The following is a 25,189-nucleotide window of genomic DNA, read 5'->3' as shown; positions in this document are numbered from 1 at the left end:
AAGGCATTTGTTCACTGGAGAGACCAGGACACAAGCTAGCTCACTTGTATAGAATTTTCACTAGTTGTAACAAAACCAAGCATTATTTCTATAACCCATTCTGAGTGATATGGAAGTAGTTTTCTGCAACAAAACTTATTGTAGTGTGTGTGTGTGTGTGTGTGTGTGTGTGTATAATTATTCACTTCAACAGTAAAGATATTAAGATAAAATATGTTTGAATACTTATACCCATCATTACTGGGATCAGTAGTGGTTACAGATAAAGACTGACTGACAAACATATACATTTGCCCTAATCACAATATATTTTGAGATGGCCGATCAAAGTTAAGACAGCCCGTGTGTTAGGGAACATTTATTCTATACATATTATATTGCTAAGTGGTTTACACAGGGATTGAACCTCTTGTGCTTCAGTTTAACCAATTACTTTATAAAGAACCAAAACAGATATTAAATATTAAAGAAAGTTTATGACTTTAAAATTGAGCTTTTATCTAAAGATAAAACAATGAACAACTCTTAGGCTTAAAAACTAAAAATATTCCAACTCAAAAAATCTCCAAAGGGCCAATTCTATACTAAAAAACAAAATTATTTTCTCTTTTGCAGTAAATTTTCTGAATGAAAATGATTTGTTTTCTATTTCTTAAATTGTTTTCCTTTCTAAAAACATATATGTTAACTGCGAAAATCAAAAATCTGCAGGGAAGAATATAAACAATTGTAACTAAACACATAAACAGACCGAAATCAATTTTACAAAGTTAAAAATATTTTAAATTTATAAACAATTAAGTATAATTAAGGAATTCCTAAACTGTGGCTAAGTTGTTTAAAATATTACTCAAAAGAATTTATTCATATGTGATCTGTCTTAACTCCTTTTATTGAAGTTATACATAATTTTTCAGGAAAATTATATATATAAACATAACAATCATCATCAATATGAATCGGTTACTTAAAATGTAACAGTAAAGCGAATGTTTTGAAGATTTTATCCAAAATACTGTATATATAGTGAGACATACTAGACCGTCACAACTGGAGATGATGTGACATAGGAGTGGCTAAAATACTCTAAAGAGCAACTAATATACAATAACAAACTACTAATATGGCTGATATGCATCAGAACACAGGATTATTTAGATAAAAATGGACAATATAATCTTAGCTATATAAACTTACATTGGTAACAAAGAATAAGGGAAGGATGTCTGGCCCCTCTTCCCCTGTGAGATAGCACACTAACAAGTCTGCTACTGTTGGTGACCATCAGAACAAGCACTGAGAGAGAAAGATGAGGGCTACTATTCACATGGACTATCCGGTTACTCTTCTCTAGGCTGCGCTCCCCACTATCTGGGTGCGCTCTTGCTGCTCTCTGTCCTTCCTTCTGCAGAAGGACCGGGACGTCTGGGAGGCGACACTCCCGGGGGAGCTGGGTCTGGGGGGGGGGAGGCTTGGGCGAGGTTCCCGGCCTCCTTTCCCCTCTGGAGCCATCTGGGTGCAGGGCCAGGCAGGGGGATCAGAACAGGCAGTGGGAGATCTGGGCCTGGTTAAGCTCAGAGGTAAGAAGGAAGGCAGAAAACGCCTCTCTTAGTACATATGAATGTGTACCAGTGTGTGTGTGAGGGGTGAGACCCTCATGCCTTTCTGGACCAAATAGACCTGACTCTATTCACTCAGCCTGGGACCCCCGCCCCCTGGAGCTCCCTCCACTCTGAGATTTCTTAGCCCAGAAGTGACTCCTGGACCTGCGATCTCTCCCTTGGATGGCTCCTTCCACCTTTCCTTATTCCTCTCAGGCTCCTGCCTCTCTGGCTCTTCTCTACCAGCTCTCCCCTGGGGTGCCTCCATTCCTTCCCCTTAACTCCCCCCTTCCTTTTTCCTTTCATGCCTTGTCTTCTCCCCATTAGAATATAAGCTCCTGGAGGGCAGGAACTATCCCTGTTTTCTGCTCTTAACAGTGTGAGTGGAGTGTTGTAAGTACTTAATAAATGCTTGCTGACCTGGTTTGACCTGAAAGTTTGCAAAGCACTTTACTCATGGTCTCATTTGATCCTCACAAATGCCCTAAGACTTAGTAGGTCCTATTACTATTCACATTTTTCAGACAAGGCAATTGAGGTTGAGAGTGGTTAAGTGACTTGCTTAGGGTTACAAAACTAGCAAGGATCTGAGGCAGGATTTGAATTCACATTTTCCTAATTCTAAGTCCAATACTCTTATCCACTGTAGCACTCTGTAGATATGTGCACTTCAACCTCTCCAGAAAGCACTTCATGCCAAGTTGAAAACAATATGCCCCAAACCAGCAAAAACTCTTACATAAACTTAATTTGTACAGCATAAAGACACAAAGTTCAAGAATGTACATATTGAAGCACTGAGAGCAACATTCTCACAGTTTGAAATTTGGAGGAATAATGTGTATTCTTACAAAGAGAACTGCAACTTGCAATTCCTAAATTATGCCAAAGTTTATTCTATAAAAATAGCATTTATAGTAATGGTTTAGTCTATTTTCTATGGAAAACCAAATTACAGTAAAATTTTCATCTGCATTATCTAGAAAAAATATTCCCTCTTAAGTGAAACTAATTAGTTTTGAGTTTATTTTCATAGAATTGCATTTTAGCTCCTTTGGATAAAGACTATTTTTTAAAATGTGTCACAATTTCCTTATTATTGCTGCATAATTTATTTAACTATCTTCAATTGTAAGATTTTATTTTTAGTTTTCTGAAATTACAAATAGTACCATTTTGAATATTTTGTTTAAACAAATTGGTCTTTTTTTCCTGTCAATAATATTCATAAAGTATAAATCTACAAAAAGGGGATTTCTGGGTCAAAGAGTGTAAGCAGTGTTCTATCTTTTATTGTATCTAAAATAACCAACCAATTTACAGCTGCCAATAATAGGGAACTATTTTTTCCCCCATATTCACAACATTCCCCCCCCCCCGCCCCCCATCTCTCACTATCTTTGCCAATATGCTTTAAGTTATTAGGGCTGATATAAAAACATTCATAATTCTTTCCATTTGAATTTCTGTAACCAATAATGACGGAACAGTAAAGGACTGAAAGAACAGCAAACGGATGAAATATGGGAAGTGGTAACACTATATCCAAAGGATAGGTGCATATGGTTCTCAAAGGAAAAATTTCTGCCTACCACATTACTATGTGAACAAAAATTATCCAAATTACTATTACCGAGACAAAAATTTAGGCAACTTTGAGATGCTCCCCTACTAAGATTGGCAGAGTTCACATAACAGAAACAAGACAGTTGGAGTACCTCATAAGCATATTTATCTGATGGAGCCATGCATTGGTCTGGTCACTGTGGGAAGCAATTCTGAACTATGTTCCACTAGTTATTAAAGTGGGTGTACCTCGTGAGTCAATGATACCTTATTAACCCCAGAGCCCCAAAGAGATCGACAATGCATACATGCATGCAAAAATATTTATAGTAACTCGTTTTGTTTTAACAAAAAGAAAAATGGAAACTAAGGGAGCGATCATTAATTGGGGAATGGTTAAACAAATTATACTATACAAATGTAATGGAACATTACTGTGCCATAAGACATTATGAAAGGGACTCTTTCAGAGAACTCTGGAAAAGTCTTTTATAAAAACTGATGAAAAGAAAAAAAGTGGGCAGAATTTGGAAAATAATTTATACAATAACACTGTAAAGAAAACCAATTTTGAAAGACAGAAGAAATCTTGATGAATGAAATGACTAAACACTTTTTATAAAGAACCTACAATGAAGGTAGATATCTAGCTCTCTGCAACAGAGAAGTAACAGTTAAGTTGAAAGTTAAGACAATTGAAAGTTAAGACAATTTATTTTCTACTTTAAAAAAAATCCACATATAATAAAGACTTAAGGTTCTACATAAAATACCTCTTTGCTGTTCTATTTTACACGGAGAAATGGTTTTTTGGAAGTATTTGTCAAGTTTAGAATAATTTTTCTATGAAGAGAAGAGAAAGTAGTCTAGTTGATGGGGGCTAAGGGAATAAACAGAACAGCGGTTAATAAAGAAAATGGCAGAAATGGTACAAAAAAGAGGGGAAGAGGAAAAGTTTAAAAAAGGGATGAGAAAATAAAAAAGGAAAACTGCATTACAAGCAAATCATATGTTAAGGGTATTACAAAAAAGCAGCCAAAATGTGAGATACTATTTATTAAATAATTTGTAAAAAAAAATAGTGAACTTCCAGAATGAAGGTAAATCTTTAAAGTCATGATTTAGTACCAATTAAAATACCTTTTAAAGAGGATCACTTAATCTTATTTCAATTTGCAGTTACTTAGGTGCTATCATTACATTTATGAAGTAACTTTTATGTGCCTGCTATTATTACTCGCTGTGCTAGGATAGTCTGCAGAATCAGTAAAAGACACAAGAAATGTCCTCCTGGAGGAAGGTATAAGATTATCTGGCCAACTGTTCTCTTCTGTATTAATTCACGAGAAGATCTTGAATGTCTGTCTGTATGTCAACATTTTTGAATGGTGCCAATAGCTTAAATATTTTTCCCCCATGCCCTAATAATGAATAAAAAGCAAACAGTAGTTTGGTCTAACTTTAAAAATTAGCTTTAAATATTTGAAAAATAAGTTCACAAAGTTAACCAGGCTACAGCAAACAAAACACAATACAAAGAACATTTCAACCCCTGTGATAAAAGTAGCTGATGCAACTATATGTAGACATGCATTATAAACTATTAACTAATTTTATAAGCAAAAGGTTCCATTTATTTTAAATAAAATTGAGTTCTAAAAAGTATACTCATAATTTTTAACAAACTTTTGGGGTTTTATGCAATACAGTATAACAAAGGTACTCAAGCTATATTCTAACAGAGCACCCCGGAAATACTTCACTTCAAAGAGACTCAAAAGATAATATGATCTAGAGTGGAAGGTCCCTTAAAGATGACTTAATCCAAGGCGTGACCTTTGAAGATGAGGAAAATGACTGGCAGAAAAATTAAATTGAATGATTTCTCCAAAGATGGAAGAAATAAACAGCACTCAGTATTTAAACCCAGATATTATAAAACAAATCACTCAGAGCTCTAAAAAAAAAAAAAAAAAAGCAAATGTGTACTGGACTTGGAGTAGCCTATCTGATTTAGGGCAGTCATGGATGAAGTGATTTACAAACCTTAAAGTATATTACAGTATTACCACTTATTACTACTACATATAAAGTTATTTGCAAACCTTAAAGCATTATATGTCATTATTAAGCTCTCTGGTTCCCAATGTTCTCATTTACTCTTAAATACTTTTATGCTCTGCTTTATGTTTTTCCCACCTTAACTTCCTCCAAAAACTTACCTTAGGAAGTTAAGTAATCAAACTAACCTTCCTAATCACACTTGGCTTAATTAAGTTAATAAATCAACATACATTTAATTTTTCCTCTTACTATTACAGCAGATTTACAAACATTTTATCAAGTTCTTACTAGATGCTAGTACTATCTATACTAAGCACTCAGGATACAAAGGAAAGCAAAAATATTGGTTTCAACCTCCCAGAAACTCATGTTTTAAAGGGAATGATAACATGCAAAAGAAACCCATGTGCATATAAGATAAACAAATAGATGGAAGGAAATTTTGGAAAGAAAGTACTAAAAGGAACAGGGAAAAGGTGAATTTTAGTTAACTTTAAGGAAGCCAGGAAACTCAGTAAATGGTGGTAAGAAAGGTGTGGGAGGCAGATATTGAAAAGGCAAGGGGAGACCTGGAGGGGGAGGGGGAGAGGAGGGGAGAGACAGAGAAAGACAGATATATAGAGACAGAAGATTTAAAAGTCAAACAGATGACTTTACATTTAATCCTGGAGCTAACAGGAAATCAGAAGAGCTCAGAAAGAATAGGTGACACAGACAGAGGCTGGGAGAACCACCATAAAGCTACTGCCAAAATAAAGGCAGGAGATGATTAAACAACCTAGCCACCGAGTGCCTGAAGATAAGGGGCCATTCAGAAAAGGTGGTGAAGATTAAAGATCAAGATTGGACAAGAGCCTGGATGTGTCTGTTGAAAGAAAGGAAGGAGCTAAAGTGTATCCAGGTGTAAGCCTGGGTGATTGGGAGTATAGGGACCTCAACAGTAATAGGAAAATTTGCAAGGGGGGAGGTTGGGGCAGCCAGATGGTGCAGTGGGTAGAGAAACAGCATCCCTGAAGGACCTGAGTTCAAAGCATCCTCAGACACATAATAAGGGTGATATCACATGATCTCAGAATTCTTGACATTTCAGTTAAATTGTTATCTTTGTCAAATTTTCTAGAGATTACACTAAGATAAACTGCATTTCAAATTCTGTTGAGTCATTTCCTCACCAGTTCCCAAGAGTTCCACTGTCTCTATGTAGATGACTATCATATCTATGTGTCCAACTCCAACCTCTCTCCAGAATTGCACTTTTCTATCACCTCTCCGACACCTTGAACTAGACTTTCCATAGGAATTTCAAACTCAAGCTAAATTTATAAGATTTCAGAATGTAGACAAATAAATGAAGTTTTAGATAAGATATCTTAATCACAGTTTTCTGAAACTTTATTCACTCCACATATTCTTCCAGATCCCTTGGGTACCCTGCCTTAAGATAATCTTGAATCTATCCTGTATATCACACATGTATAGATTTATTTATTTGACTCGTCCATTAAGGATAGCATAACGTCCATTAGGATAGCATGAAGACTGAGACCAAGTGCATTCCCAGCACTTAGCTACCTACCGGGCATATACTAAGTGCTTAATGATAAATGCTAGTTGACTGATCAAAAAACAAAAAACAAAAAAAAAAAAAAAAAAACAAAAAAAAACCTAAACTAAATCTAAGAATATAGGATGCTTAAATGGAGAAGATTCAGTTATCTGGAAAATTCCCCTTATATGGAAACATGCAGCACCTAATTATCCCAGATAAAAGTGTTGTTATTCCTATTTCATATACACAATAAGATTATGCCTTGGAAAATTAAAAACTGGGGCAAAGCATATTATCGTTATTCTTATTAATAATAGTTGACGCTTAGTAGTTAATACTTGACATACACTGCTTAAAGACCATAAATGTTTTACACATATTACTTTATTTGAGCCTTACAACAAACATATTAAAGTATTATTTTATCTACTTTAAAGATAGGGAAACTGAAAAGGTTACATAAGTAACTTGTCCATACAAGTAGGGAAAGACAAGACTTCAAATTGAGATATTTTCTTTTATAAATCTCAGAGTGACTCAGGTGCACAGATAAGTAGTGCCTTGTCCTCAAAACCCTGAAATACTTGCAATTTCCACTACACTCTAGAGTAAGGATAGAACTTAAAAGGCATTTTTTTAAACTAAATCACTTTCCTGTGTGCTTTTTCTAAGCACACCTGGTAGTTTTTAAATGAAGGCATACTTCATATCTATGTCCACCAGAGTGACTACATGGGGCTAAAGGTTCTCTTAAGAAAGAATGTATCCCAAGGCTCTCTCCAAAGCCGTCTCTTCTCTCTTGGCAACCTCATCAGCTTCCATGGGTTCTATTATTATCTCTCTGCAGAATATTCCCAGATCCATACAGCCAGCCCTAGTCTCTTTCCTGAGCTTCCAGGTGTATAATCCTGTAATCCACTTGGATTACAGGATCCAGTAAAACAGATGTCCCATAAACATCTCAAACTATGTCCAAAACAAAATGCATCTTTCCCCCAAACCCGATCCCCATCTCAAGTTCCCTGTTTTTGTCTACTATTCTCTGTCTTCAAAGGCAAGAACTAGGGTGTCATGTTCATTATCCTTCACGCCAAAGCCAAACGTTCATCTATGTGGCTTTTACTCTATTCACATCACCTCCACATTTGTTCAGTATTTCTCACCTGAAATCCTCCAAACATCTCCTAACTGGCATCCCTCCCTCCCGTCTCTCTCTACTCCAATCTTCTACACAGGCACCATCAGAGTCTCCTAGAGCGCAGAGTTGAGTGTGAATCCACCACTACAATACACTCTTATCCTTCCTGTTACCTTGAGGGTCAAAGATAAATTCTGTAAATACAGCTTGAGCCCAATCTACCTTTACAATCACATTACACAATACATAAGCACTTCATTCCAGCCAAACTGGCCTCTTTACTCTTCCTTAACACATAGTAAACTATTTCTCATCTCCATGCTTCTGTATGGGGCTGAGCACCTGTGCCTTTTTCCCTCCTCAAGAATTTCCAAAAGTTGAGAATCTTTCAAGACTTGGCTAAAGCACCATTATTGGTAGCCCCATACAGGGTCAGTGCTCCTCCCTCCTCTGCACTAACTTTGTACACCCTCCTTTTGTTAATCTAGTGGAATGTAATCTCCTCCAATTCAAGATAAGCTCCCAGAAAGCCAGGACTTTTACTTTTCTCTCAATATTCCCAGCCTACCCCCCACTAGATGTTTCCTAAGTGCTTATTAGGACAATGCTTCCTCCTTTTCCCTTCTGTCTTTCCACCCTCCTCCCCTTCCCTTCCCCTACAGCCACCCAGCTAAGCCCATCAACAGAAAGTGCTTTCTTCTAGTAGGCTGACAGAAAGAGTGAAAACTATTGGGGCTGCTGCCTTAGTCTCTCCTTCCATTTCCTTTTTCCTAATAAGCCCAAGAATGGCAAAACTATAGCAGCAGAAAAATATGGCATTTGCACCAAAAATTTCTGAAAGATTTCAAGTTCTCCGGAAATGTTACACAGAAGGCAGTGTAAACGTGCTATGCAATAGGAATCTAACTTAGCAAAAAGGGTATGAGGAAAATTAATGGATTAATTTTCATTGCATTTCCAATTTTTCATATGCAATGAATGTAACCTTTTTTTCACAAACTGCAAAAAAAACAAAAAAAACCCTTCAACAATAAGATCTAGTAATACATCTTTTGAAAAGTTTTTCCTAATAGACCCTGAATTACTACTAAAATTTTATTAAGTACCACAATATTCAAAAAATATTTTTCCAGTCTGCCATGTCCACAAGTAGTAATATAAATTCAAAGCCAACATAAATCTTACTGGTCTCGAGCAAGGGATGATCCATGAGGCAGCACTAGTTTTAAGTTTCAAAGCTCTTGGCTTACCTCGAAGCTGTGTTGCACCATCCTCATGAATGTACTCACATACAAGCATCTTGGGTTGCTATTGGCTCTATAACTTCAATTCATTCCTAAATTATCCTTAGTAGCCACTGACGCCTATTCCGTCTCCAGCTGTCTAGAAAATTGTGGTTATTTTTTTTTTCTGTAGGTTAAATTCCTTGCAACTTTCACATTCAGCAAACCCGGGCCAGAAACATAAACTAATTCTATAAACTGGTACTGACAGAAATGTTGTATTTTTGAGATGCCATAATGATTCAAGTTCAAGTTCACATCTTCTATTAAAATAAAATTTTGTGACATGAAATATTTTGATCCCTTGCTTGGTGTTTATATGGAAACTGTAGATTAGCTTTTATAGATTATACATATTAAATTTTAAAGTCATAGGTGAGATAGACAAAGTAAATCATACCAGCTCCCCTCAATCCTTAGATATATGGCAAATCTAGATTGGGATAATCCAGGATTATCTATCCTACTGCATTTGTCCTTCATCATGAAAATGAAAAATCCAGTAGTTATTATATATATATATAATATGTTCTAAAATCCATATGGTTCTGTGTTTGTTCTTTGCGGGGGAGGGGCAGTGAATGCTGAGTTAAAGAAAAATTCAAAGTATTATTCAAGTAAGGTATAAAATCTTGTTTTTTGTTCAATCACGTGTTTTGAGTTAAAAGCTAAAAGCCAGGAGATTTGGGGAATAATTAAAAGAGCACTGGAGGCAGCTAGTGAATAGAGCAGCCCTGAAGTCAGGAGAACCTGAGTTCTTAACACTTCCTAGCTGTGTGACTCTGGGCAAGTCGCTTAATCTCAATTGCCTCAGGGGAGGAAGAGGGAGAGAGGAAGAGAAAGAGGAAGAGAGACAGACAGACAGACAAACAGACACAGAGAGACAGAGATAGAGACAGAGAGACAGAGAGAGACAGAGAGAGACAAAAAGACAGAGAGCATTCGTGCACTAGATTCCCAAGTAGAGCACCGGTGCTCCTTTACCACTGACCCCTTATGTGATCTGGGATAAGCTAGAGCCTCTCTGAACCTCATCTTCATCTGTAAAATGAGAGAAGAGGAGGGGCAGAATAAGCATTTCTTAAAAGCCAGGCTCAGAGTCAGGTGCTTTGCAAATATTATCTCATTTGACCTTTACAACAATCCTGGGAGGTAGAAGCAATTATCATCCCCATTCTACAACTGGGAAAACTGAATTAGACAGGCTAAGTGACTTCCCTAGGGTAACACAGAAAATATCTGAGGTTACGTTTAAACTCAGAATATTTGAACTGCAATGCTCTACCAGCCTATGAAGTGAATGGACTACCTTCCAACTATAAATCTAAACAATACTACTTGTCCTATACGTATAAATCATTTCCGATGAACAAAGATAGGAAAGCTTGTAGCTTTCACTGTTGTCTACTTCAATTTCAAGGTTATACAATCTTTATTACTAATATAATTTAGAAATCTGTTGCAAAGTCAGAGCACCAACTAACAAAAGCACTTAAAAGTCATACAACCACCTTATAAGAGAAAACATGCATTTTAAGATATCAAAATTACCCTGGCTATTCACGGGTAAAAATAATCCCTTTAGTCAGTACAAATCCAGGCATTCTCCAATATAACATTGCCTACTCTCAGAACTGCCTGAATTACCATTACATTAAGCTGGGAGATAAGGAAAGGGGAAAGGAAAACATTCATCTTTACTTGTACTTTACAAAACACCCCAAATGTCTCTAGAGCCAACATTAACATCTCCAAATATATTTAGAAAGCAGCCAATGATTTCAATGGTCAGTCCTTATATTTCCTGAAAATCAAACTAGATACCAAATTATTTTATCTAAGAGAACAAAACACATCTCAGTCTGGGCTTTGGAAGTGTAGGAAGTTTTAATAGAGAGTACTTTTCAAGATAATGTTTGTAGCAAGCTATGGATTACTGGTCAGCCAAAGGAAATGCATCCCTCCCACCAGTGGCATATAGGCTAACTGGCAATAGCCCCAGCTCGGTGGTTATTAGCCATGGCCTGCCCAATCTTGACAAATGTCAGAACAGAAGAGCAGGACTGAAAGAAGCACCTGCCAGCTTCACCGATTCACAGCTTTTCCCATGCCAACAGAAACTTCAGAGCTCCTCCAAAACACTAGATTGTGAGAAGGATGTAGCTCATAACCAGGAATAGGAACAGCAGCTGATAACTGAGCTAAATGATGGCAGGCAGTAGAGCAGTAGGTCAACGGCACAGCTTGAATATATTTGAGTTAGAAATACCCTTCAGTGATTCTAAGAGACACAAAACATCAACTGCCCAAAGATGGGTACACTAAGGGCAAAATCTCTGAGGTACCAACATTACACATGATGTCTACACCCAAACTTTTGAAAACTGCAAAATACCCAAAATTAAACCACTTTAAACACAATTTCCTATGTCACAACTAGGTATTTCTTACCAGTACCAAATTTCACCTAACATAGTCATGAAACTCACTAGGTGCTGCTAGAATCCTAAGCTGGCAATGCCATCTGTGTGAAGAAAATAATATTCCTACTTCCCAAGTGGTATAGGTCTATTAGTAACAACTGTGAAACCCGAGGGAGAAGAGGAAATTTTAACTGGCTTCAAACTTTAATTTCCTGGCCAATTCATGTGAACATTAAAGTTAATTTTACATAAAAGATATCTAGTTCTTTTCCTTCCCCAAATATTTTATATAATTATTCCACTGGTAATACACACACACACACACATACACACATACACTCTGATTTTTAAAAAATGATTACAAATTCAAAGTAATTGTACATGGAAAGTCTTGGCAACATCTATTTTTTAATTGCCACAGATAGCTACACCGGCATAAATTATGACAGAGTCAATGAGACAAAGAGGTAAAGAGTTAGATTTGGCATCAAGAGATCTATGTTCAGATGATAGCTCCACTACTGGATACCACCTGTAATTCCAAGATCCCGAATCACAATCTCTTTGAATCTAAATTTCCTCATCCGTGAAATGGGCATAAAATTATTTATACGCTTCCTTTCAAAGGTTATGGTAGACCTATGGTTTATAAACATCAAGAGCTTGATAAAAGACATTTTAATTTCCACTTCAGTTAACCCAAGATTAAGTTCAATGATAAGAAAAAATTTATAATCAATAATATTTTGTTCTACTTTCATTCTTCTATCAAACAATGTTTCTTAAAAAAAACACACACAATATTGCAAAGGTTACTAAATATTATTCCTTTGGAAACACTAACCATAATCTTTTAACTCCATGCTTTTTGCCAAGTCTCCTGAATCAGGGTCTGTTACTATTACCATAGCTTGTTTTTCCAGAAGCTTTCTATGATCTTTTTTATTACATAAAAATATGAGAAGCCCCTCTTCTCAAATCACTACTTGTTTATTATACTTTTTGGAGCAGAAAATTTCTCCTTTATTGCTTAGAGTACCTCTCAAAATACAAGTATCAAAGCTCTCTTCATAAATTTGCTAGGAAAGCTAATGTTTTGTTCAATTCTCAATGTAACACTATTTGTATACACATTTGATACATCTTAGACTAAATGGAATAGATATAGGGCTCTATACTATATTTAGGCTACTTGACACAACATGTAGCTTGGGCTGTGGAATTTTAGCACAGAATCTATTATAGAACAGTGCACAAAGTAAATGCTCAACAATTTATTAAATACAATAGAAAACTCCTGTTCTTGAGCCTTTTAGAACAGTTCTTTTGAGAACAATTATATACACACCTCCCACAAAATAAGAAGATAAAGGAAAAAACTCAACCTTGGAGACAGTAATTTTCAAAAGGGGGAAAGGGGAGATAGGACCTATCAGTATGTAAGTGAGCACTTAGAGAAGGAATAACTCCAAAGATTTCCAGAGTAAAGTTGTTTCATCAGTGCCATCCCAACTGCTTATCCAACCCTCAGAATAATACAGGAAGAGAATATATTCTAAACACTGGCTTCCAAAAACTCTTCAATGCACTTTAGATACTGACAAATTATTAAGCTACACATAAAGCTATTATTTGAGTTACATTATAAAGATAAGGACTAGTCTTGGGACTTCCTAGATATACAAAACTCCTTTTCCAATGTATCTTCTTTATAACTTAAGTGTCTGGGGAATTAGCTACCACTGGAACCTAGTCTTTCCTAGATAAACATGAAAAATGGAAAGCAGAAATGAATTTTTAAAAAAGGATTTATTATGTGCTATAAGGTAGGTGGGAAGGCAATGATCTAGTGCTATGAAAGGGAGGATGGCAGGGCCCAGTGGTTTGCAGGTATTGTAGCAAGGTAAATTGTAAACTCTGGAGATCTTTAATCTTACCAAAGGACAACTGTTGACGGACTCCCTGGTCATGGAAGCAGTGTGTGCAGCTCTGTCTGCCCCAAACTGAAAAGCCCAGAGAGGCTCTAACCAAAACCATTGGGACAGGGAGGTCTCAATGAACTCAAAGTAGAATATAGTTGGGGCATTAGAGGAAAGGGCTCAAACTTAGTCTAACTGGTTTTGTCCATGCTTGAGAGCTATGACATTACATAGCAAAATTTGGAGCCTGAAGGGAAATGTGAGGCAGAAAAGTTAAAAGTAAATTATATAGAACAAATACAGCTCCCCTCCTCCCCCCCTTTACAAGTAAAGCAATCAGGACATAGAGCAGATAAGTGATTTCTCAAAGGTCATCCAGCAGTTTGGTGGTAGGCAGGCTGAGAAACTGGGTCCCCTTACTTTGACCTAGGTTTTTACCTTTAAAATCCTACAGTACTTTGAGTTAGAAGGGATCTTAGAGATATGGTCTAACCTTTGATAGATGAAGAAAGCAAGGCCTGCTAAATTTACCTCTTGGCAACAGATTGGAAATGAAAGAGGATGGGGGAATAAGAGTGAATGAGAAGTAAAGGAAGACACTGAAGTGGCAAGCCAGGGTGGGTGACTGGAAAAAGGATTATAGTCTGGACATTAAGAAAAAGAAGGATAATGAGTTGAATTTGAAATCCATTGAGTTTCAGATGAACAAGGTACATCTAAGTTCACGATATTCAATAGCTGCACATCCAATTTTACTTTGAAATGCAGGGATCAACTCAGAAAAAAATATCAACTCAGAAAAATAAATATATTAGGAACACAAGGAATTTTGCCCTCAAGGCCATGTCATGGTGGTTGTTTCTTGTGACCCTCAGTTTGCTCTGGATCTCATGTTTTTCCAGGGGAACTGCACAGTCAGCCCCTAACAATAACAGATCTTGGAATCAAGAGAGATCTGAATTTCAATCCCAATTCTGTGTTATCTTGAGCTAGTCACTTCACTTCTTACAGTCTCATCAGTGAAATGAGGTTTTTAGTATTTCCAATACCTACAGTTCACAAAGTTATTGTCATAAAATGTTATGCAAACAGGAATTTTGTAATAGAAGAAATTTCAATCATAAATAAGTTATTTTTATAGAAATATTTCAGATTAAAACCTAGCCATTTTTGGAAAGTGAGTTTCTTTAAAATTGAATTTTAAAATACAATATGAAATCAAACTTAATGTTTTCTGCTAAGTCACTTAATCTTTAGTAGAATTTTGAAGTCCCTGAAAAGTAGCATATGAAACATTAATCTAGAATACAATACTAGTTAAAATAATGAACCCTTACTTCTAAGAGAAAGCATTTCTTTCATGTAATTATAGAAACAAAATAAAATTGGGGATAGTTCCCAATGTTAAAGAACCAAATATAAAATAATTCCTAAAAAACAAGACCACCAAATACATTGAAAAAAAATCTTAATGTATTTACATTTATCCCATTTACAGTTACAACTGTCATCTATGATCTCAGTTTAAGATATAACCTACATAAGAACTAAAATGAGTGAACCATCACTTCATTTTGCTTAAAAACAATCTCTTCCTCTGGATAAACAAAATTCAATCACCAATAAATACAAAATATGCTTTTAAAAACTATATCTGAAAAGTCTATTGTTTACCAGTATTAATAACACCCTTCTGAAGAAGGCTTTGAACAACTGTATTGCCTGCCAAAGTACATTCATTAATAAGGTACTGTGAAATGCCATCATTTAAACAATTAGTATGCTGACAGATCTAACATACTTCATATGGCTGAGACTAACACTGCTGGTATTAGAATAGGTCTAATGTCTTTCAATCTGGCCTACCACCCTGGGATAAATAGTCCACTATAGTTAGTGTGTGTGTGTGTGTGTGTGTGTGCATGCACATGCAAACACACACATGCACAAATTTTGTTTTAGCTATACAATTCTGGGATTTTTCCAGAGGAAGCACTGCACACTGCAAACATCACCAGTACTGGAGACCTTGAGCTCCAATTCCACCTCTGGCAATAAATACTTCCTGGCTGAGCATGTCATCTCACCTTTCCTGAGGAGGACTGATGTTGCTGCTGCTGCTGCTCAAGAGCAGACAATATCCCACAGATTGATCTTTACTCTTATTTTGGTTTAAGTAGCTCTAATAGCTAGTTAAAACTGGGCTAAGATTTTGGGGACATCCTGAATTCAATACTAAAATAAATTCCCCAAAAAAGGACCAATTTTAAAATTAACACAGACATATACATGTGTGTCCCTATGCATATGTATACATATATACACAGTGCTGTGTATACACATGTAACTATACGTGTGTATTTATAGACATACATATATACATAAATTGAAACTTAAAGCAAGCAACTGCTATTCACATTTAGAAAATGACACTAAGATTTTGGAGACCTTATACTAGAAGATTCTTCCACGTGGCCCCTTCCTTTTTTCTGGGCAGTCCAGAACAGCAGGCAACCAAAGAACCTAAGGAGATAGCAGGTTCAGGACAAATAGCCTGAATCCGGGGCAGAACCAGAGTGAGAGTGACCCTGCAGTGCAAGAGACAGCTATGGGCAGATTGGGAGCAACAGCCCCAAGCAGGACGAAGGCAGGTGAGGATGAAGGACACAGTCGCCTCTGTGCCTCTGCTTAACAGGGAGCAGCTCTCTCTACAATAATTGGTTTTACAAAAGAGCCTTTCAGAAGATCAAAGATGGGGAGGTGAAAGAGGCTTCTGAGAGACTGGCTGGCCCAATCTCCTCTTTCTAGGCAGGGGGACAACATGGTGCCAGGAGGTTAAGTGGCTTACAGAAAGTGAGAGAGCCACTTCCAGCCTCTGCAGTGCTTCCTCCAGAGAAACCACCTAATCCAGCTTGCTCGTTTTATCCACTAGGTAAATGAAGCTCCAAAGGGTCAAGTACTTTCCCAGGCAAGGCTGCTGACCAAGAGCACAATGAGCTCAGAAGCCAGGCCAAGCAGCACCCATGCAGGCTCATTCCTAGAAGGAAGGGCTTCCCAGGACCCACGTGGAGCCCGTCAATGAGGCACAAAGCAGCTTCTTGGTTGTTATTATGATCATAAAACAACCAACTACTTTCACATTTCTAAGTGTCTAAAGTTTACTATACCTTGGGGAAAGTTGTTAAGCAACAATAAAAGTGGGACACTAAGCAAGTGTGGGTGCCCGGAGCCAGCACGGGGAGATTTTCACATCAGTCACAATAAGGGGAATGCTTTTTATTCCTTAAATATCAGTTTGAAAACCAAGCAGGATAAAGACTTGAATGAGACTATGGAGAGGATACTGGAACCAGCACCAGATGACAGAGGTTTTAATCCTAGCAGTTATGGGTGAGTCAAAGGGCTGAAATACAGACCCTCTGAAGTTCCTCCCCACTCCACTATTCTTTGAATATAAAAGACACACCAGAAAATGAAACTTTAAGGCAAAATCTGCAAGAACAAAAGGCAATGCTCCTGAAAAAACAAGATGAAATTCTAGGAAATGTCCTGGAATTCTAATGCAAGAGTACAAGCAATTATTCCTTTTGTAGACAAGTGCATTTGTCCATCACTAGCTAGGCCTTCAAGTCAAGAAGGTCCATCTTTTCGAGTTTAAATCTGGACTCAGACATTGCCTAGCAGTGTGACTCTGAGCAAGTCCCTGCACCCTGTCTGCCTCAGTTTCTTAATTTATACAATGAGCTGGAGAAGGAAATGGTGAAGCACTCAAGTATCTTTGCCAAGAAACAGGCAAATGGGGTCACAAAGAGACAGACACAACTGAAATGACTGACAAAATACACACACACACACATCAAGTAACTGCTTTTCTACATAATTGGTTTCCTCTGTAATACAAAGCATTTTAATTTTATGCATCTTAAAAAAATGTTCCAAGAAAGCCTCAATGGGTTTCACCAGACTGCCAAGAGGCACGGCACACAAAGGCAAAGAAGCCATGGGCTCTCGGCTCTAAATCGGAGATGCTTTGCAGGTAATTAAACATCACTTATTTCTATTTAATCTTCTTCCAGAAAAGGAAGGGCCCATATTCCCCCCTCCCCCTTAGTGGCATCCACTTCCATGGAGATTTCCCCAAGTATCAGAAAATACTCCTCCCTCTCATTTCCCATGTTGGTCCACGCCTAGAATGCCCCAAAACATCAACCACACCATAAAATGAGATCTCTTTGAAAAGGAACACACACACACACACACACACACACACACACACACACAGATAGACATACACACACAGACACACACACAAACATACATGCACACATAGACACAGACACACACACACACACAGATAGACATACACACACAGACACACACACAAACATACATGCACACACAGACACAGACACACACACACAAACATACATGCACACATAGACACAGACACAGACACACACACACACACTTTTGACCAGACTGAGGATTTTGCTGGTACAGGAAATTCCCAGTGAGCAATCTCCCATTACCAAAGTACATTATCTTACCAAAAAAAATCTCAGGAGAGGACTCTCCCAAGCCTATGTTGGTGAAATCTGGATCCAAGTCATGTGACTGAGAGACCAGCTCTCTATTTAATACTCCACACTGGCATATGTGTGTATGGGTTTGTGTTTATGCATGTATAAAATATGCTTTTAAAGTGACTAATGGCAACATTCATGTTTTATCCAAGGAAGAGGAAGAAGAAACGCATCTTACATTTGAACCAATGCAGCCACCTAAATCCATCTGATTATACATAAGGGATATTAATCATAATTCTGCTCTGAAAAGAGAAGAACTATTAAATATCTCACTAATAAACCTTCATACTCTTGGAAGACCAACAGTGATTTTTTTCTTCAGATATATTCTCCAGGATAAAGAATCATTGCATTATTTTCTCTCTCACTGGCTTGTCTTTCTATTCTATCAAGTACTCCATATTCCTTTAACAAACTGAGTCCTCCTCCCCCCCCCCAAAAAAAAAAAAAAATCACAATTCTGTGGTAAAAGTATAACCAGAGTGGAGTATAAAACTCAAAGCCAAGATATATGTGATCTTTTGTCACTGATAAATGTGGTAGATCAGAACTCTAGTTAATAAAATTATTTAAAAACAGCTAATACTTTCCCTGGCTAATAAAACCTCACACAAGTTATTTTTAAAATCTACATCCACTGTTAATCATCAAATTAATATCACCTTTCTCAATTAAGTCTCAATATTTGAATTAACTTTAGCCTGGTTGCCAATAGTGTAGAAGAAAATTTGCATATTCATTCTAATCTCTAGGACTAGAAAGAAGAGGACAATTCTTATCTTCTAATGTGTCTTTTTCATATGTCTTCTAACATATTCGTCTGGTACAAACCCTTACAACTTAGGGAATGGCAAGCTCCAGCAGGCTCTCACCACATCAGTGATGAGGGGGATCGCAATCTGTCATACCACACCAAAAAAACCTTTTGAGGTACTGAAGAATTCTACCTTCTACTTAACAGACACAGCATTGTTAGGGTAAAGATTCAGCTCCTTAAATATATTAAAAGTCAGCGTTGTCTATCTTTAACACTTTTAGCCCCAGCACCATTTCTGCATCACTAACTATCTGCTAGTCTCCACTTAGATGGCTTAAGGACATCTCAAACTCAACAAGTCCAAATTGAGACTGATCTTTTTCTCCATCAACTTCTCTCCCCAGATTTTCTTCATTCTGGTGAGGGTACTATCACCACTAAAATCACCAAAAATCATTTTTTATAATGTCAGATCCATTTTTTTCACTGTCCCTATACTTCACCCCTCACATCCAAGTCCTGCCAGCTTACCTTCACAACTCTCCGACCTGTCCCCTCCCTTTCCACTCCTACAGCCACCACTCAGCTTCAGGCAATCATTCTCTCTCCCATAGACCACTGGAACAGCTACTTAATTAATTTACTTGTTTCCAATCTCTTTCTCCTCAGCTTTAACTTCACAGAGATGATAAAATAATCTTTTTCAGGCAAAGATCTGACTCTACTCACAATTTTCAGTCTAGCATTTAAGCCAATCTTTCCAAGCACATTTTATATTATTCCCCTGACAACTTTGCTGAACCCAACCCCCCCCCCCCCCCCCCCCCCCCCCCCCCCCCCCCCCCCCCCCCCCCCCCCCCCCCCCCCCCCCCCCCCCCCCCCCCCCCCCCCCCCCCCCCCCTGTTTCATTTCTGAGCCTGGAATGAACTCACTCAATCTATGTCGTAAAAGAAGCCCTTTTCTTCCTTTAAAATTCAGCTCAATCATGGAAATGTGTTTAAAAGAACTGCATATATTTAACATACATCAGATTGCTGCTGTCTAGGGAAGGGGAAGGAAAGAAGGGAGAAAAATTTGGGACATAAGTTTTTGCAGAGATGAATGCTGAAAACTAACCTTGCAAGTATTTAGAAGAAAAAATTATTATCAAAGAAAAAAGGTTCAGTTCAATTACCAACTCCTTAATCAACTTTCAGTTTTTTAGTGCTCTACTTAAAAAAAAAAAAAAATCTGTTAACCTATATCCATACAACATTCCCCAGGGGAATGTGAGATCCTTAAAATCAAGAGCTTTTCATTTGTCTTTGTATCTCCAGTACCTTGTATAGAATAGACACTTATTAAATGTTGAAAGAATATAAAGCTCACTTTGTAATTGGCAATACACTGCACTATATTTTTGTGTCGAGCAGTCCTAGCAGTAGCTGTATAGAGTCAATTAAAAATGATTACTATCAACAATAAAGGGTGCCAATGGAGTACAATGGGGAAAGCAGCAGACCTGAGGTCTGAGTTCTAACCCCAAACTTGCTTACCTGTGTGAAAATTATTTCTCTTTCTCCCTTTCACTTCCCCAGCCCTAGAGCCCATTGATGATCCCTTCCCAATAACTCTTGGATCTCTCCATGGGCTCTGCAAGCCCGGACCACTGCCATAGCTGGCCTGCTGATTCCCCATCCCAAGTCTCTTCCCTGCTCCAAAGGGACCTTCTCAGAGAGTAGATTTAACCACCTCACACACAGGACCCTCCGATTCAATCACCTCCAGGGCTCCCGGCCACCTCCAGGATTAAATATTAAACATCTTCTTTGGCTTCAGAAGCCCCCCCCCCCCCCAGTTCCTAACCTCGTTCTCAGGCCTGACACTCCAGAGACACTGGCCTCCCTCTGGTTCCTCCAACAAACACCCTGTTGCCACTGGCTGCCCCTCACAGCTATGACTTCTCCACTCCCGGGCTTCCCTGACTCCATCTCTTTTGGAACCTTCGAGGCCCCATGCTGAGTATTCTGGGTAGAGAGGCTAGAATGGATCGCCATGTCCTTCTCCAGGTCATTGAAAGATGAAGAAACTGAGTCAAGCAGGCTTGTGATTTGGCTGGGGGCACATCTGAACTGGGGTCTTCCCCCATCTCCTCAGTGCCCCTGAACACTTGAGGCTTCTTTCTAGCAGAAGCTCCAACAGATGGAACTGTTGGGAGCTGCCTTTATCATTCAGTTCTTGGGCCAAACAGAACCTGGCACAGAACAAGTGCTGAATAAATGCTGGTTGAGAATTTCCCTAGCCCCAGTTTCCTGACTCAAAACATAAAAAGTCAACTCTGCTCAATTAAGGGTTTGGATTAAAGAATCTCCCTTCAAGCTCAAAACCTAAGATCCTATTAACTGAATCAGTTCCCCAGATATCTCTACTCTCCTGGTAGCACACTGAATATATTAGGAAGGTATATTAGCTCTTTTAAGCCATGAATTACTTTTAAATGGACTACAACTAATGACACAGAAAAACAGTGTTTCAACATGGTGTGCCAGACCTGAAGGGCTTTCAGAAGTACTGACAGGGTACATACCTAGAATGTACTCTGTATGGTACCAGCTTGGCATTCAGAGCATCTGTAAAATAAAAATAACAGTACTTGAGCTACCTATCTCACAGGCTTATTGGCTTTGTAAATTGTGAGGGAATAACAGGACGAAATGCTATTAATTATTATTATTATTATTATTACTATTAAAGCAAGTGTGAGACACAACAGATGGTGGGTGACTCTAGGATATTGGTGACAAGAGCCAAGCATCCACTAGAGATTAATATACCAAATCAGACAGCTTAACAAGCCAACATACTTGTGTTAAAAGTACACTGTTGCTACTCTATAATACAACCAAATACAAATTCAAGGAAAATCATCTTGCACTCAGTAGTATAAGGGAATTGGTTGGTTTTCCCAAGAAACATTTAACAGTGTCAAGTTATAACACAGACCCTAAAAATAGCATAACAAAGTTTCAATCTGTATTCTCATCAACTGAAATGAATGGACATTTAAATACTTATTATAGGCAGGCATAGATTAAGTCCTGGAAATATCAAAAAGCAAGCATAGTTCTTACTTGCAAGGAGTTTATATTCAATCAAATGAGGAAGAAAATACATACACAAATTAGTATATAAAAAGGTAAATGCAGCATAGATGCCGAATAGTCTTAAAGAAGGCTGAAGAACTACTTAGTTCTGAGAGGATAAGGGAGGTGGGATAAGGGAAAGTAGAGGAGTTGGAAGAGGGGAGAAGAGAGACACTGGGAAGAAGAGGGCCTTTAGCGCTGACAAACTCAGCCAAAGAAAATAGAAAATGTACAAGTATTAAACACTTTAGTTGCATAAAAAAATTATGTTAGATTTGTTAATAATCCAAGAAAGAAAATTAGAACCTTACATTAGAATGCTGGTCTCAGAAGCTTATACTTCAGAAACCCTTGTAGGTAACACTACCTATGATAATGTCTTTGGTACATCAGTAACTAAATCCCCTTTCGGGGGAACCACTATAACCTTATAATGAATTCTACTCCCTGTGAATTATATTCTATCAAAGTTTCAGTCTATCATATGGCACCTGGGCTCACTTTTTCTTAATCTGAAGTCATTTCCATCCTCACTGTTAAGAATATTCTTTAGAAAGTAACTCAAGAATTACTGAGTATGGACAATTAATTTATTGAATGATTTCAGACTTGGGAAATACTTCCAAAATATAAGATCCCCAAAATACGAAATCTTAAGAGTTTATATTCTCAAGATAATCTTATGGTAGAAAGTATATCTTTAAAGATAATTCCCTAACTCACAATATATCTTTGTTTTGCTTTATACTCTGTGGTCGTTTTTCATTCTCTGTCCCAATCCCAAATAATACCAACGCATTAATTCTTTTGTTTGCCCTCTGTTTTGTAGCAAACCTTACCATCTGCTTTGTATATTAAACTTTAAAACTCATTTAACGTTATTCATTCTTTTACTACCGTTAAGACTTCATGAAATTTAGGAGTTTATAATCTCTGACATTCCTTATGAAATTTAACCATATCCCATATTCAGCTACAGTAACCATTCAAACACATGTTTCAACTGAGAAGACATCATGTAAACAGTAACACACAACAATCATCCTTTGCAGATAGGTGGTAAGTATTATAATTTCCATTTTTTTACCACACAGTTGAGAAACTAACCCAGAGGGGGTAAAGTAACTTGGACACAATCACAAAGTCAGATGCCAAGAACAACTTTCAGTCAGTCCATGGGAATATGCTGCCCCTAGTTGAGAGAACATGAAATTCAGTAGTAAGAATGGCAAAGCACAGAAACCAAAGAACTTGAAAAAGTTATCTGACCCTTATAAATAAGGAAAGGGAAAATAGTCATTCATACATTTATTAAGTATTGCTGAGTGTGCAACGCAGTGTGCTCAAACGATAAGCAAGCAGAGATTTTCAAACAAGCCATTTTCCATAGATAACTAACTGCCTGAGGAATAGTTGAATTCAACACAAGTGCTTTCCTATACTCTTTTTATAATCTACATTTCATCCACTCACATAAAAAAATTTTGCTGTTGTTGTTAAATACAGACACAGCAGGATGTTGTTATGGGGGAATGATAACTTTAAAACCTCATGACTCAAAACTGAGTACACATGGATGTCTAAAACTTCAAGCTGCCCCAGGACCTTTTCTTTAAACATGTACTTGGCAATTTATCTAGTTACAATAAAATTAATTCTGCGTAAAACGGCATACTTTATTTGAAGCTTGAAGGTTGAAAGGTCTCATTTCTACTATGTAGGTCTTAAGAAAGTTTCCCGACCCAAAGTGCTGCCTCCGTACTACCACACCAGCCGTTTACTGCCGAAGGACTCTCCCTCCTGGACTTGTTATTGCAGAGGGAACAGGGTAGTGCCCATGGGAAAAGCGGCACTGAACTTGGGGACACAGAAGCAGCATTACTGAGGCACAGCCTGGTTACACAACTCAGACCTTGCCCAAGACGGCCGGCCTCACACACAAAAGTGCGCCGCTTCTCGACACGGGTGGGAGAAAAGGATTATAACACGAGGGGAGATCGAGGCTCATTTCATTAATGGCACCCCAACTATTTAAAACTCACAGAACTCCAAGAAAAGGGCGCTGTGCCTGAAAAGACAGCTCGGGCGCCAGTTCGAGGAGGGGGCCGCTGCGCCGGCCGCTTCCCGGGACCGCGTCCCCCAGAGCAGCCAGCAGACTGGCCCCGGCCATCGCGCCGGGCCCGCCGCCCCCCCCCCCCCCCCCCCCCCCCCCCCCCCCCCCCCCCCCCCCCCCCCCCCCCCCCCCCCCCCCCCCCCGGGCTGGCCGGCAGCCCCGTTCCCCAGGGGCCGCACTCCCGGGCCGCGAGGGCTGGCCTGGCCGGATCGCGGCTCCGGGGGCGCACAGCGGGGGCCGCCGAGCGCGCCCCCCGGGACCCGGCACCTCGGGACGAGGCTCCGGCAGAGCCCGGCGGCAGCGTTCGCGGAAAGTTGGATCGGGCCCGGGGCGCCCTCCCCCTCGGGGCCGTGCCCGCCGCCGCGGCCCCTCGGACACGCGGCACGCGCGAGGTGTCACCGGCGCTGGCACGGAGGACCTCGCCGAGCCCACCGGCACAAAGACCGGCCACTCCAGCAAAGCTCCGAGGCCCCTCGGGCACCGCCGCCGGCACGCACGCGTCCAGCCGCGGCGCCCGGGAGCGGGGGCTGCTCCCGAGGACCAGGGGCGCCCCGGCCCGGGCACAGACTGGGGGCCGGCCCCGGCCGGGGCGTCCCGCGGGGGGTCCCGCCGCACCAGCCCCCGCAGCCCGGGCGGAAGACAGGGGGTGGGAGACCCCCCAGGGGAGGAGGCCGCGGGCGGAGGGGGCCGCCCCGGGCCGAGGGGAACGGGGGGGGGGGGCGTGGGCAGGGGGCCCGGGGGTCAGACAAAGCGCTCGCGGCGGCGAGACAAAGAGCCCGGGCTGGGGAGAGCCGGGGGAAGCCGAGCAGACAAAGCGCCCGGGCGGGCACGGCGGGCACCGGCGGGCACCGCCAGGCGCCAGACAAAGCTGCCCCCCGCGGCGGCGAGCGCCCCCTCCCCACGCGCGCCGACACTCACGCCCCCCACGCCCCGGCCCCGCGGGGGACCCGCTCGGGCCGCGGGGGCTGCGGGAGCGCGCAGCCCCGGGAAGGGGCGCGCGGGGGGCCGGCTGGCGCCCCCGTTCACGCTCGCCCCCACGCACACGCGCGCGCGCGCACACACACAAAC

General features: G+C 39.7%; 1 protein-coding gene across 3 annotated transcripts in view; it reads right to left on the bottom strand.

Moving 5' to 3' along the window:
• RBPJ (recombination signal binding protein for immunoglobulin kappa J region) overlaps positions 1-25,189 on the bottom strand; it is a 192,664-nt gene that overhangs the window by 70,439 nt on the left and 97,036 nt on the right. The window lies entirely within an intron of this gene.

This window comes from Sarcophilus harrisii, chromosome 6, assembly GCF_902635505.1.
Source record: "Sarcophilus harrisii chromosome 6, mSarHar1.11, whole genome shotgun sequence".
NCBI lineage: Eukaryota > Metazoa > Chordata > Mammalia > Dasyuromorphia > Dasyuridae > Sarcophilus > Sarcophilus harrisii.
Note: the sequence above shows the minus strand (reverse complement) of the source record. Positions and strands in the feature narration are given on the sequence as shown.